Source organism: Rattus rattus, chromosome 3 (assembly GCF_011064425.1).
Source record: "Rattus rattus isolate New Zealand chromosome 3, Rrattus_CSIRO_v1, whole genome shotgun sequence".
In the NCBI taxonomy this organism is placed as follows: Eukaryota; Metazoa; Chordata; class Mammalia; order Rodentia; family Muridae; genus Rattus; species Rattus rattus.
The window spans coordinates 80651115-80665328 of NC_046156.1; positions in this window are offsets into that span (position 1 = coordinate 80651115).

Consider the following 14214-nt stretch of genomic DNA (forward strand, 5'->3'; position numbering starts at 1 on the left):
AAGGGAAATTGATCTGAAGTTCTTTTTCTTTGTTGTATCTTTTTGTGGTTTTAGTATAAGAGTAATTGTGGCTTCATAGAAGGAATTTGACAGTGCTCAGTTTGTTTCATTTTGTGGAATAATTTGGACAGTATTGGTATGAGGTCTTCTATGAAGGTCTGACAGAATTCTGCACTGAACCCATCTGGACCTGGGCTCTTTATAGTTGGGAGACTTTAAAAACTGCTTCTATTTCTTTAGGAGTTATGGGGTTGTTTAGATGATTTATTTGTTCCTGATTTAATTTTGGTACCTGGTATCTGTCTAGAAAATGTCCATTTCCTGCAGATTTTCAAGTTTTGTTGAATATAGGCTTTTGTAGTAGGATCTGGTGAATTTTAAAATTTCCTCTGATTCTGTTGCTATCTATCCCTTTTCATTTCTGATTTTGTTAATTTGGACACACTCTCTGTGACCTATGGTTAGTCTGGCTAAGGGTTTTTCTGTCTTGTTGATTTTCTCAAAGAACCAACTCCTGCTTTTGTTGATTCTTTGTGTAGTCCTTTTTGTTTCTACTTGGTCGATTTCAGCTCTGAGTTTGATTATTTCCTTCCTTCTACTCCTCTTGGGTTTATTTATTTCTTTTTGTTCTAGAGCTTTAAGGTGTGCTGTCAAGCTGCTGACATATGCTCTCTCCTGTTACTTTTTGCAGGCACTCAGAGTTCTGAGTTTTCCTCTAAGTAACACTTTCATTGTGTCCCATAATTTTAGGTAAGTTTTACTTTCATTTTCATTAATTTCTAAGAAGTCTTTAATTTTTTTTCTTTATTTCTTCCTTGACCAAGTTGTAATTCAGTAGAGCCTTGTTCAACTTTCATGTATATATGGTCTTTCTGTCATTATTGTTGTTATTGAAGACCAGTCTTTGGGTGTGGTGATTTAATAGGATGCATGGGATTATTCTATCTTTCTGCATCTGTTGAGGCCTGATATGTGACCGATTATATGGTCAATGTTGGAGAAGGTTGCATGAGGTGCTGAGAAGAAGGTATATTCTTTTGTTTTAGAATGGAATGTTCTGTAATTATCTGTTAAATCCAATTGGTTCATAAATTCTGTTAGTTTCTCTAGGTCTCTGTTTAATTTCTGTTTCCATGATCTGTCCAGTGATGAGAGTGGGATGTTGAAATCTCCTACTATTATCATGTGAGGTGCAATGTGTGCTTTGAGCTTTAGTAAGTTTTCTTTTATGAATGTAGGTGTCCTTGCATTTGGAGCATACATATTTAGGATTGAGAATTCATCTTGGTAGATGGTTCCTTTGATGACTATGAAGTGTCCCTCCTTAACTTTTTTAATGACTCTTGGTTGAAAGTCAATTTTATTTGATATTAGAATGGCAACTCCAGCTTATTTCTTCGGGCCATTTGCTTGGAAAATTGTTTCCAGTTATTTACACTGGGGTATTGTCTGTCTTTGTCTCTGAGGTGTGTTTCCTGCATGCAGCAAAATGCTGTGTCCTCTTTATGTATCCAGTCTGTTAGTCTATGTGTTTTTATTGGGGAATTGAGTCCGTTGATGTTGAGAGATACTAAGGAATAGTGATTGCTGCTTCCTGTTATTTTTGTTGTTAGCAAGGAATAGTGATTGCTGCTTCCTGTTATTTTTGTTGTTAGAGTGGAATTATGTTTGTCTCTCCTTTCGTTTCTTTGCAAAGAAATTATATTCTTGCTTTCTGTACACTGTAGTTTCTCTCCTTGTGTAGGAGTTTTCCATCTATTATCCTTTGTAGGGCTGGATTTGTAGAAAGATATTGCATAAAGTTAGTTTTATCATGGAATATCTTGGTTTCTCCATTTATATTAATTGAAAGTTTTGCTGGATACAGTAACTTGGGCTGGCATTTGTGTTCTCATAGGGTCTGTATGATATCTGTCCAGGATCTTTTGTCTTTTGTAGTCTCCAGTGAGAAGGCTGGTGTAATTCCTATAGGTCTGCTTTTATATGTCACTTGACCTTTTTCCCTTACTGCTTTTAATATTCTTTTTTTGTGCATTTTCCTTTTTAACTATTTTGTGATGGGATGAATTTCTCTTCTGGTCCCATCTATTTGGAGTTCTGTACGCTTCTTGTATGTTTATGGGCATCTCTTTCTTTAGGTTAGGGAGGTTTTCTTGTATAATTTTGTTGAATATATTTACTGGCCCCTTAAGTTGGGAGTCTTCACTTTCTTCTATACCTATTATCCTTAGATTTGATCTTCTCATTGTGTCCTAGATTTCCTGTGTGTTTTGGGCTAGTAACGTTTTGTGTTTTACATTATCTTTGATAGTTGTGTTGATGTTTTCTATGGTATCTTCTGCCCCTGAGATTCTCTCTTCTATCTCTTGTATTCTGTTGGTGATGCTTCTGTCTACGGCTCCTTGTCTCTTCCTTTGCTTTTCTATATCCAACATTGTCTTCCTTTGTGCTTTCTTTATTGTTTTTATTTCTATTTTCTATTCCTTCACCTGTTTGGTTGTGTTTTCCTGTAATTCTTGTAGTGATTTTTGTGTTTCCTCTTTAAGGGCTTCTACTTGTTTAGTTGTGCTTTCCTGCATTTCTCTAAGGGAGTTCGTTATGTCTTACTTAACATCCTCCATCATTATCAAAAAAATGTGATTTAAAATCTAAATCTTGCTTTTCTGGTGTGTTTGGATATCCTGTATTTTCTTTGGTGGGAGAACTGGGCTCTGATTATGCCAAGTAGTCTTGGTTTCTGTTGATTAGGTTCCTGTGCTTGCTCTCTTGCTGTTTCTGGGAGTGACTTGGCCCTGCTGTAGGCCTCTATGCCAGCACTCCTGTAGAACTATTTTCCTGCTTTCTTTCAGTCTTTCCTGTGAACAGGTGCTCTGCTCTCAGCTGTGGCAGCACTCCTGGAGACTGTCTTCCAGATCTTTTTGTGGGCAGGAATCAAAGGATCATGCCCCTGATTGCTTGTGTAAGTCCTTCCACCCAGCAGGCACAGTTGACACTATGAGATTCCCTCTTGGGTCTGGACTGTGGGCAGAGGGTATTCTTCTCTGACTTCTCAAGAGTATCCACACTTCTGAGGTTCCAGCTCTCTCTCCCATGGGATTTGGGTGCTGGGCACTGTTTGACTGGATCAGTTCATTCCTGGGTACAGACCAGAACGGTGGGTACTGGCAGCTGTCTGTTCCTTTATTCCTCTGTCCAGAGGCACTGTGCAGTTTCCCCTTGGATCAGGGATGTGGGCAGAGGTGTGCAGAGGTAGCAGTCTATCCTGCAGCCTCAGGATGTCTGCACTCCTGGGTGGTCCACTCTCTTCCCCATGCAATTTGGGTGTAGGTAACTCGTAACACATTTTCTTTATCCATTCTTCAATTGAGGAACATCTAGGTTGTTTCCAGTTTCTGGCTGTTATAAATAAAGCTGCTCTAAACATAGTTGTTTGAGTGTCCCTGTGGTACAATGGGACATCTTTTAGCTGTATTCCCAGGAGTGGTAAAGCTGGGTCTTGAGAGTGAGCTATTCCTAGTTCTCTGGAAAATTGCTAATTTAATTTTCAAAGTGATTGTATATGTAGTACCTCTACCAGCATTGGCAGAGTGTTCCCATTGTTCTCCATCCTCACCAACATGTGCTATTCCCTGTTCCTTGAGTTTTTGATCTTAGGTATTCTTACTGATATATGAGGGATACTAGGGTAATTTTGATTTGCATTTCCCTGATAAATAAAGACACTGAATATTTCTTCAAGTGCTTCTTGACCATCGGCTCTCTCAACAAATTCCTCTGTTGAAAATTCTCTGTTTAGCTTTGTACCCCATTTTTAATTTGGCATTTTTGGAATGTTTGTTTCTGTATTCATGAGTTATTTATACATTTTTAATATTATCCCACTGTTGGACATTGGGTTGGTGAATATGATTTCCCAGTCTGTAAGCTGCTATTTTCCTCATTTACCATGTTCCTTACCTTACAAAAGCTTTTCCATTTCATGAGGCTTCATTTATGAATTGTTGGTCTTTGAGCCTGAACCATTGATGTTCTATTTAGAAAGCTGTCTCTTGTACCAAGGAGTTCAAGGCTATTCTCCTCTTTCTTTTCTATAGATTTAGTGTATTTGGTTTTATGTTGATCCACTTTTACTTGAGTTGTTTCCAGGGTAATTGATATGGATCTCTTTGTTTGCTTCTACATGCTGACATAGTTGTTAAACGATACTATTATCATTAGCAAAATGATACTGAATGGTGTTTTATTTAGTAGTTTTTGAGCATGTAAGTAATTTCAACTTCAGCATTAGGTGGCTAGTATATATTTTTGATATATATAGTTCAAATGATAGAATATTACAATTAAATATAAATTGTAAATACTAGATTAGGTCTTGATTTGGAAACAAAATATATTAGCAGCTTACAATTATTACTATTATTGTAAAAATATAAATATGATTATAGTTAAATGTTTAATGTTTATAATATCCCATGACAGTAATTTGAAAATGTTGAACAACTATGATTTCAACATGCTGAATATATATATATGTGTGTGTGTGTGTGTGTGTGTGTGTGTGTGTTTACTGAGTCTTGTTTTAAAATAATTTTTACTTACAGAAGATGCTTAAAGGTTGAGACTCTGTCCTGTCATGGGGAGCCTTTCTTTTTCTTAACTATCATGTCTGTACCATCTTAGGTCTGTAAAAACTGATTTTTTAATGTGCTCTAATTATAATTCCTAGAGAACTATCTGCTAATTAGAAGTTTCATAATTGTACATTTTCTATACATATCAAGTAAAAGTGACTTAGAGTAACTCCAATTAAAGTAAGCCTGCATTACATATAGACCTGTGGCTGAACTGCATTAGATAGCTGACATTGATTGTTTCATTTAATAATTTAAAAACTTTTTGAAAGACAGCAAATCGCTTTACCTTGCATCTTTTTAATGTTTGTGGATTTTACATAAATTGTCATACTATCCATAAACTAACAGCAAACAAGCACACCAGCCATTGAGCATGGAGAAATTGAGTTGGTGTCTAAATAGAGTTTTTATTATGATGTCCTACTGTCTTGGTTAGATGATGGTACAGGCTACCCCAAAAGAAAAGTAAATACCATTCCAAGCACAGAACCTTTGATCTATAATTGGTCCTGTTTGCCAAATATGCTAGAGCAATGGTGGTATAAAGATTGTGGAAAAGACCAGAACATTTTTTCTTTGAATTAAAGCCCTCTCAATGAGATGGAATTTGAATGAAAATGGCTCCCATAATCTCATAGATAGTGACACTATTAAGAAAATCTGGAACATTTACACAATGGAATATTACTCAGCTATTAGAAAAAGACAACATGAAATTTGCAGGCAAGTCAATGGAAGCAGAAAACGTCATCCTGAGTGAGGTAGCCCAGACCCACAGAAAAAAATATAGTACTGTATTCACTTATAAGTGGATATTAGCTATAAAGTCTAGGATGTGGATACTACAATCTACAAACCCAAAAAAACTAAGCAAAAAGGAATGCCCAAGGGAGGATGAAGGCATAAATTTTTTGCAACCTTTTAATAAGGAATCAACTCTTCTTCTAGCCTACCAGCAAGTACAGGAAGTGGAAGAGAAAAGTTAACAGGATATGGGGGAAGTAGACCTGTTCAGAAATAGTTCTATGTGGGTGAGCATGATCTTCTTTCTTCGCAGTTCAGTCCTGTAGCAAATACCAAATGCAACTCAGCATCTGCAGACCAGTCCTCCAGGCAGGCAGATACCAGGCACCAACCTGCAGCTATAACAATCTGGAAGAAACTATGAAGCTTACCAATTAGCCTTAGGCAAGGCAGTAGAAGCAGCAAGCTGCCCAGGAGAAACCTAACAAGCAGTTCTTTGGCAAGTTTCTCTCCATGGTAGCATTACCACAAGTGGAGCTCAGCAATGCTATGTAAGGAGTACCCATATTTCTTAGCGATGAATAGCACAGAGGACCAAACTAAACCAATGCTCAGTGATCCTCTCCCACTGTCTATGGGGTCATATTTATACTCATCCAGAGTCCTTTCATATGTTTGCTATCAAAACAACCTTTCACCTGTGTTTGCTTCAAGAATACATTCTTTCAAGTGTCTGCTTTAACAGCATCCTTTCACCTGTGTGCACCAGCAAAACATCTTTTGACATAACTAACTTGCCAAAGAAACTTTATCCCGCTGCTTGAATCACACTCAGAAACCAAAATAAAAAAGACATGAGGGGGAGGGGTTGATAGAGGGAACGAACTGGGTGGGAGAGAGTTTGGAGAGGCTAACAAGAGAGGTGAAGTGTGGGGCAAGGAGGAAAAGAGATAGAAGAAAGAAGTCTGGAATCCACCAGTCTAGTGGGACATGTCTAAAGAGAGCTAGACACCTAGGACAATGGAAACTATGAAGGTGACCCTAGTTAAAACTAATAGTATTAGGAGATATGGAACCTGAAATGGTCACGTCCTGTAACCAAGCAAGACTGACAATGGAGGAATAGGAACACCAACCCACCCACAAAAACCTTCAACCCACAATTGTTCCTGCTTACAAAAGTGATAAAGAGAGCGGGAATTGAGGGAATAGCCAACCAATAACAGGCCTGACTTGAGTTCCATGCCATGAGAGAAAACTAACGCCTGATACTGTTAATGATATTCTGTTATACTTGAAGATAGGAACCTAGCATTTCTGTCATGTGAGAAGCTTCACTCGGCAGCTGATGGAATAAGATAAAGACTCACAGCACAAAATAAGGTCTTGTGGAAGAGGGAGAGGAAGGATTGAAGGAGTCAGAGAGATCAAGGACATAAGAACACATAGAGTATCAAATAATCTGAGTCTATAGCAGTTTGCTGAGGCTGAACCACCAGCCGGAGAGCATGCATGGGGTGTTTCTAGGTCCTCTATACACGTGTATGATCTGTGCAGCTTGGTTTCCATGTGGGATCCCTGAAAGTAGGAACCAAAACTGTTTTTGACTCTGCTATCTGCCTTTCGGTCCCTTTCTCCTAACTGAGCTGCCATGCCTAGGTTCAAGAGGGAAAATGCTCCTAGTCTTACTGAATCTTGATATGCTACAGTGGGTTGATTCATACTATTCTGAGGAGAAAGGGAGAGGGGATTGTGAGAGGGGAGGTAAGAGGACTGGGAGAAGAGGAGGAATGGAAGCTGCAATCATGTTATAAAGTAAACAGATAAATTAATTAATGAAAAAAGAATGGATGAATTAAAGATTTTATCTTTTTAAAAGTTCAAAAATGTACATTTCATTAGGTGCTTCTCAGTCATTCAAGATTCCTCTATTGTCAATTCTCTGTTTAGTTCTATACCACATTTTTTAAGTGGGTTGTTAGGGGTTTTTTTGGTGGTTAGTTTCTTTAATATATATATATATATATATATATATATATATATATATATATATATAGGATATTAATCCTCTATTGGATATGGGGTTAGTTAAGATTTTTTTCCCAATGTGTAGGTTGCTGATTTATCTTTTTGACTATGCCTTTTGTCTTACAGAAGCTTGCAATCAAAACGGCCCTGAGATTCTACCCTATACCAATAAGAAAAGCTAAGAGCAAGACTTCAGGTAACAACACATGTTGGCAAAGATGTGGAGAAAAGAGAAACATTCCTCCATTTCTGGTGGGATTGCAAACTTGTAGAACTACTCTGGAAATCAATTTGGAGGTTCCTCAGAAAATTGCAAATAGAGCTACCTGAAGACCCAGTAATACCACTCTGGGAATATACCCAAAAGATGCCCCAGGATGCCACAAGGGCACATGCTCCACTATGTTCATAGCAGCTTTATATGTTGTCTCCTGAAGCTGGAAAGAACACAGATGCCCCATGGCAGAAGAGTGGATACAGAAAATGTGGTTCATTTACACAAAGGAACACTACTCAGCCATTAAGAACCAGGATATACTGAGTTTTGCAGGCAACTGGATGGACCTAGTAAATGTCATCCCGAGTGAGGTTTCTCAGACCCAAAAGGACATGAAAGGTATGTAGTCACTAATAAGTGGATATTAGAACCCTCAGATAAAAAGAAACCTACACAATACCCAAGATACAGTCCACAGAATTCCAAAAGGTCAATAATCTGAAGGACCCAAGTGAGGATGCCTTAGTCCCAACTGCAAGGGAGAAGAAAGCAACCACAAGGGCAAAAGGAAGGAGGAACCTGGAAGGGAAAAGAGAGTGGGGAAGGGTGGAGAGGGGAACATGATTGGGTGATGGAAAAAAACTGTAGTCCTGATGGCCAGCAGAAAGAATGGAAACAGGCAACATCAGGAGATAGAAGGCGTTGGAGATCTGGGAGGTGAGAGATTACTTGGTCTTAAAGGGAGGGATCATAAAAAATGTCCTATAGTGGGGAGAAGGAATTTGTAGAGTCTCCTTCCAGCAGAAAAACTGGGCATCAAGTGTGGGATGGTGTTGCTATCCCAAAGTCAAATCTCTGACTCATAATTGTTCCTTTTTGAAAGAACTTCAGGGCTAGCAATGGAGAAGAGCCTGAGCAATAGAAGGTCCACCAAAGTGCCCAGGTCACAGGGAGGCCCCAAGGACTGTCATTATTACCAAAGCTATGGAACACTCAAAAAAAGTGAGGTAACATGACTGCTCTCTGAAAGACCCAACAAGCAGTTGAGTCAGATGCAGATATTTGCACTCAACCATTGAACAGAGGCCGCTGATCCCTGTGGTTGAATTAGGGAAAAGCTGGAAGAAGCTGAGGAGGAGGGCAACCCTGTAGGAGGAACAGCAGTCTCAGTTAACCTGAACCCCCCCCTGAACACCCCAAGAGATCTCTTAAACCAGGCAGTACACACCACCTGATATGAGGCTTCCAACACATATACAGCAGAAGACTGCCAGGTCTGGGTTCAATCAGAGAAAATGCACCTAGCCCTCAAGAGACTGGAGGCCCCAGGGAGGTAAGAGGTCTTGTGGGGTGGGTGGGGAAATCCTTATGGAGATGGGGGTTAGTGGTTGCATGGATGAGGTATGAGATGTGGAACAGTCAGAGGGTAGACAAGAAGGGGAACAAAATCTGGAGTGTAAGAATATTAGATTAAATAAGTAAATAATTACATTTCAAAACTGTATATATGTATATACATGCAAATACTGAAATGTGCCATCAAGAAAAAATAATCTTGAATGTATTATCTCATCCTGTCCCTGGATTCTGTAGAGTGAGTCAATGGAAATATATATATCACCAAAACAAAGAAACAAAAACAGAAGGAGATATATGATATATGAGCTTATTTGAGCAAGTGTGTCACTGTGGGTGAGCTTTGAGGTTTCAGGTGTTCAAGCCTGGCCCAGTGTGCCTTTTTCTTAGGCTGCCTATGGATCCAGATGTCAATCTCTTGCTCCAACACCATGTCTGCCTGCATGGCAACAAGAGTCATAGCATGATGATGAAAGACTAAAGCCACCCAATAAAATGCATTCTTTCATAAGAGTTGCTTTGGCTTTGTTTTCTCTTCCCAGCAGCAGAAACCCTATTACAGTTCCATACCCAATACTACTTACTTGAAAAAGAACTGGAGACTAGATAGCAAAAGGACTTGGGGAAAACTAAATATTATTTGTATAAAAATGGCTCCTAATAATATTCTACTATACTCATAGATATCATCTTATTTATTCTTCACTGGAGAAGCTTCTTCATACAGCAGGTGAAAAGAACAAATAGAGAATTGGCAAACTGGGCATTATGCAGAAAAGAGCCACTGGAACACACAACCCTGAATGAGATGTCTCCATTGAAGACCTATCTCAGAACTCAGGAATCCAGCAGAAGTAAATGGAGAAGGAGTGCGAGAGGCAAAAGAGATTGAAGTTACTAGGAGAATAAGGCTTTGTAAATTGACTGAGCAAAGCTTATATGAGCTCAGACTGAAGCTCAGGGACCATATTGGTCTGTATTAGATCTAGAGGGCCCTCTGAGTTAGAACTCTGCACCATAATTAACATCTACAGAGGTGCTTGGAGACCAATAAATTATTATGCTAATTTGTTTTATTTCAATTACATTTGATACCAGATAAAAATAAAATTTAATGGTTATCTGAAAAAGTAAAAGCCTAAAAACATTTAAAAGACAAAAATGAGTCTGTGACAATAATTTGAGAATATTGAATTCCAAACATTTAAACTTTAAAATATAAAACTATATTTATATTTTATATAAATAAAATATCTGAGTATTGAAAGTACATTATTTGGAATAAACCACAAAGAATAATATATAACATGTCTAGGGATGTTCTAGCACATAAAGCTAACCCCAGCTACCTCACATAAGGAGAAAGCCAGAGGATTGAAACCTTCAGGTATCAAATGAGATGATACCGTGTGTGTGTGTGTGTGTGTGTGTGTGTGTGTGTGTGTGTGTGTGTGTGTGTGTGTAGGGAAGTATGACAACAGCATTGTATGTCATCAGTCACTGTCAGAGGTTCCTACGAAAGAACTAAATATACATACATAACTAAACACATGTATAATAAGTTCTATCTATAAGACTTAAGATCATAAACTGTAAGCAATAGTGTTATTCCTATCAATATTGTTGACTATTCTGTATATTGTCTTTAAAGTCTGGATAAGCAAAACCAATAAGGAAATACACACTACTATGCCTTTCTGAATTATTCAGAACTGAGAAGACACAAGAACTGCTGAGTGTTTCGTCAGCGTGTGGATAATGCACCAAGGTCAAAAAACTGCTGCCTTTCACTTAAAACTAAATTTAATAATGCATTTTTAAAGAGGCATAAAATGGCTTGACTTTTTCATTTATGCAAATGCCAATTTGAAAAGATTTGCATTGTTACAGAATTTGCAACAATTTATATATTCCTTAATCAATATGATACTTAGAATATCTCAGGGAAAGAATTTATTATAAGAAATAAAATCAATAAATTTATGTACTATTTGACTATAGGGAGATTTAAAGATCCAACCACTATTTTACTTGATTTTTTTATCACCAGCACCACTCAAAAATAAACAGTAAACAATTATTTTAAATACATTAGGCATATATACCTGATGCAACAATATACCAAAAACCAAGCAACCAAACACCTGCTTCTTAGTCACCGAGTGAAAGCAGAGTCATTGTTCAGGTACTGGGAATAGTGAATGCTGACTTTTTGGGTCACTAATGTCAAGCTTTATTGATTTCTCATGTGGCACAGCGAAATCACCCCTTCTTGGTATAGCTAGAACTGTACTCAGTGTCATTAATTGAGGTTTCAATTCATGATATCATGCAATCCTGTAATCTCACTCAGTATTTTAATCCTAACACATTCACTAGAAGGCAAATAGGCTTCGAAATATTTGTTGGTGACTGACAGGAAAAGGTTCAGTTCACCATACACATCATAAAATCATGACCATAGAGGTTTTTGAATTAATATTCATATTTAACACTTTCCAATAATCTTTTAAAAGATTATTTGCTAGTTCCCGTGTTAATTATTCTAAATTCTGAGAAACAAAGTAAACATTCACTGCACCTTTTTGAAAGGGCTGAAAAATGTGTCAATGCTAATGTATGTTCAATGCATATGCATAGTATGCATCATTTTAAATATTGAAATATTGTATTCTCATCAGTCCAGAAAATAAATTTGATTTAAGTTTAAGTTTTCTATTCTCTATGTGTGTACATGAAGTTGTGTGTGAAGGTTTGTATGTGAGATGGTACATGACTATATGCAGTTGTGTGTACAGTCTATGTTGTTATTGTGAGATAGGAACTGTCTATCACATAGTACCAGAGGCTCAATAATTTGGTTAGTATGACGTGTAATATTTACATATTTTCCTCTCTCCTCTCAAAATCTTTCTATCCACCCTACTTCCACCATGCAATCTTTATTTTATGGCCTCTTTTTAAAAATTTTTATAGATATGCATTTTATATATATATATATATATCGCTAAATATATAAATATGACCTTCTAAGTCCACATAACGTCTCTGTTATGCATGTTTTTCTCTGGGATGACTGTTTAACCAGTTGGTTTACTCTTTCCACTGTGTCTAGGGGCTCAATGCCTCCTGCTTTGTACCTTCCTGTGGTTTTGCTCTTTGCGTTTTTCAAATTCCTCCCTACTAGGCTTCATGTACTCAGAGTACCTAAAGGCAACATCATGAGAACTGGAGTGTATGTCTCTGTTTAACTTTGGACATTCAGCTGACAAAAACATAATTAAATAAAACGATCACCGTTCTGTATTATTGAGTTTCAGATATTTTATTATATCCGTAAAACAGACTTAATAATATTAATTGAATGAGAACTTTGCTTCATTGCTGGTATTAAATTGTCAGGTAGTGATAAATTTTGTAAATTTTCCCTAAACTCTAACCTATATTGCTAGATATATTTCATATTTATCTTAACAATTTTTAAATATAGAACATAAAAGGAGATAAATGTATTTCAGTTAAAAATATAGAAGAATGTAAGAATTTTATAATAATTTTTAAAATGCCTTATAGCAAAATACTCATGGAGTCAAAATAAAAAACTAAATAAATTATTGTAACAGAATTATAGGTAATGACATTATAACTAATAAACTTTGCAAAGCAAGTTTAAAATAAGGAAAATCACTTGCATAATATATTTTTAAGGCACAATATATGTAGGAAACATACAAAGTATGTTAAAGAAATTAGCATTTTAAAATAAAGATTTTATTGAGCACCATACTTTACAGCAATCTTGCTGGAGTCCAGTCCAATATGAAACGGTCCTAAGAAAAGAAAGCAAAGGGGTATAGAGTCAGATATCATGATTAAATGCTTTATTTTAATCTTTGGCGATTGTTGTATATAGCCATTTGCTATTCTAAGGCCAAAAGCCATTGGCTTCTCACAATCAATTCCTGTTGTCCAGCAGCAAGGGATTAAGAAGAAATAAGTCTTAATTTCTAAGTATCATGTCTTTCTGACTCAAGGACCTCTCTTGCTACCCAGGTGAGATGCTTAGAACTCATTAACTCTTCATGAACTACAGAGAAAAGTAAAGAAAAGAAAATCGTTATACAGACACCCATACACACACACACACACACACACACACACACACACACACATTCACACACACACACACACACATTCACACACACACACACACACACACACACACACACACACACACATTCACACACACACACACATTCTAGTTGGGCCCAATCACCTGTCTCATCAACTCCACAAGTGTTCATGCATACATACATACTTATGCACACATATCTATTCACTTATGTATATACATACATATAGACAAATAGATAAATCTCTATTTCTATCATCTCTATCTCATTTGGGGGATGAGGCAGAGCCCACCAAGCTACCATTTTATATCGTCTCTATTTTTATACCTTTTTAAACAAAAGTTTTTTAGAAAATTACCTCTTAGATACAAGGCTCGCCAAAGGGGAAGTTACAGAAGGATGTTGATAATAAGTTCAAAGCAATACTTAATTCTATAAGCTCATTTTATCAGTTTAAAACAACAGTTTCACATGGCCTTGCTTTATCAGAGTGAACACTGTGGCTTCATCCTTGGACCTGACATAGAATGAATATTTGCCCTTGGTCACAAATTTGTCCCAATCCTATTTCTCTTTTTAGTGTAATAGTGAAACTCACTGTAAACCTCATTATGCAACCTTTACTTGCTATTCTATGAGGAGTGAGCACATTCTATTCTTTATTCTAACCTTATTGTATATTTCTGGCCACACAACTAAAATCATCTCCTAAAACTTTATTCCAAGAATTACTTGAAATTAATCAGAAATTCTATAAAATAATTCATCTAAACTGCTTAATTCACGAAAAGATCATCTTTATGTTGATCTGCAGAGAATCTGCCCAGTAGGGTGGGCTGATCCCCAGGAATCATTGGGCTATGTAATAACGACAGGAAAGGCATATCAGTAGCAAGACACAATCCTGGGATGAAGCCTCTGAGGACCCAGCATTCTTAGAGCTCCTCCATCTCAGACCATCCAAAAAGAGTGGGCCATCTTCAGAAAAGTCACTTGCAAGTCTTTAGCCTTTCCTAGATGGCTTCTGACCCAAAATATTCCTATATGGCTTTCTGTAATCATGGACATGGCCTATTTCTGTAATGTTCAGCAGTATCAGTAA